Below are 2,206 nucleotides of genomic sequence, written 5' to 3' on the forward strand. Positions count from 1 at the left end.
TGGTATGGTGGCTTCATGGCACTGTGGCACCATGGCATGATGGCACCACGACATGGTGGTGATGTGATATGGTGGCATCATGACATGGTGGCATCGTGGCCACAGTGGTAGGGTGGCACCATGCTACCAAGGGACCATGGCACAACGGCATGGTGGCACCACGGCACAGTGGCCCAGTGGTATGGTGGCACCATGGGATCATGGCACCATGGCACAGTGGCATCACAAGATGGTGGCATCGTGGCACTGTGGCCCAGTGGTATGGTGGCACCGCGACACGGTGGCATTACAGCAGTGTGGCAACATGATATGACGGCACAGTGGCACAACGGTACGGTGGCATCACAGCACTGAGGCACCACGGCACGGTGGCACAGTGGCACTGTGACACAAGAACACAGTGGCACGGTGACAAGGCACCTGTCGTGGCACAGTGTCACTTTGGCATGGCACCGTGACACTGCGATACCACGGCACGGTGACACAGGGGCACGGTGACATTGTGGCACGGTGGCTCCGTGGTGTGGTGGCATCACGGCGCGTCCCAACCCCACCAGGAGCAGCAGAGGGGGCACCGGGAAGAGGTGGTGGCTCCCAGGACGTGCTGTGACAGTTGGGGACAGGTGGCACTGCCCCACGTGGCAGTGGGATGGGGACACAAGCTTGGGCACCCAGAAACCCTCAGCCAAGGGCCCAGCAAAGCCCCGGGTGCCACCTCCATGTCCCCAACCTCGGGGACATCGTGATGGGGCCGTTACCTTTCCTCTCCTTCAGGTACTCAGGATCAACCAGCACCACTCCGTCTGTAAGGGAAGAGCAGAGCCAGCAGGTTGGGGACGTGGCACCAGGGTTGGGGACATGGCACAGAGGTTGGGGACATGGCACAGAGGTTGGGGACAAGCCACAGGGGCTGGGGACATTGCATGGGGGTTGAGGATGCAGCACAGAGTTGGGGACATGGCAAAGGGTTGAGGACAAGGCACAGGATTGGGGACATGCCACTGGTGTTGGGAACGTGGCACCATAGTTGGGGACACAATGTGGGGGTTGGGGGACGTGGCACTGGGGTTGGGGACACAGCACAGGAGTTGGGGACATGACATGAGGGCTGGGGACATGGTACAGAGGTTGGGGACAAGCCACAGGGGCTGGGGACATTGCATGGGGGTTGAGGACACAGCATGGGGTTGGGGACGTGGCACTGGAGTTGGGGACACAATATGGGGCTGGGGACAAAGCACAGGAGTTGGGGACATGGCATAAGGGTTGGGGACATGGCACCAAGGTTGGGGACACAGCACAGGGACTGGGGACATAGCAAAGGGTTGGGGACAGGATATGAGGGTTGGGGACACAGCCCAGAGGTTGGGGACATGGCATAGGGTTGGGGACATGGCACTGGGTTGGGGACACAGCACAGGAGCTGGGCACGTGACACTGGGGTTGGGGACATGGCACTGGGTTGGGGACACAGCACAGGAGCTGGGCACGTGACACTGGGGTTGGGGACATGGCACTGGGGTTGGGGACAAGACATGAGGGCTGGGGACATGGCACCAAGGCTGGGAACACAACACAGGGTTGGGGACAAGTCATAGGTTGGGGACATGGCACAGGGGCTGAGGACACAATATGGGGTTGGGGACATAGCACTGGGATTGCGGACAGAACATGAGGGTTGGGGACACAATATGGGGTTGGGGACACAATATGGGGTTGGGGACACAGCACTGGGATTGGGGACAGGACATGAGGGTTGGGGACACAGTGTGGGGTTGGGGACAGGACATGAGGGTTGGGGACGCAATATGGGGTTGGGGACACAGCATGGGGTTGGGGACGGGACACAAGGCTTGGGGACACAGCATGGGGTTGGGGACACGGCATAGGGTTGGGGACACGGCACTGGGATTGGGGACAGGACATGAGGGTTGGGGACACAGCATAGGGTTGGGGAAGCAATATGGGGTTGGGGACACAACATGGGGTTGGGGACACAGCACTGGGATTGGGGACAGGACATGAGGGTTGGGGACACAGAATAGAGTTGGGGACACAACATGGGGTTGGGGACACAACATGGGGTTGGGGATGGGACATGAGGGTTGGGGACACATAATAGGGTTGGGGACACAACATGGGGTTGGGGACACAATATGGGGTTGGGGACACAGCATGGGGTTGGGGATGGGACATGAGGGTTGGG

The 2,206-nt window shown here is 60.2% G+C and overlaps 1 long non-coding RNA gene across 1 annotated transcript in view; it reads right to left on the reverse strand.

The window, feature by feature from the left end:
- Nucleotides 1-29: 29 nt before the first annotated feature.
- Nucleotides 30-2,206, reverse strand: part of LOC122191894 — a 3,030-nt gene continuing 853 nt past the window's right edge. Inside the window, exon 3 of the long non-coding RNA XR_006182485.1 lies at nucleotides 30-803. This is a non-coding gene — a long non-coding RNA (uncharacterized LOC122191894). The remainder of the gene's footprint in view (nucleotides 804-2,206) is intronic.

Source organism: Lagopus leucura, unplaced genomic scaffold, assembly GCF_019238085.1.
Source record: "Lagopus leucura isolate 7727_CA_CO unplaced genomic scaffold, USGS_WTPT01 33907-0_obj-0_obj, whole genome shotgun sequence".
NCBI classification, from domain to species: Eukaryota; Metazoa; Chordata; class Aves; order Galliformes; family Phasianidae; genus Lagopus; species Lagopus leucura.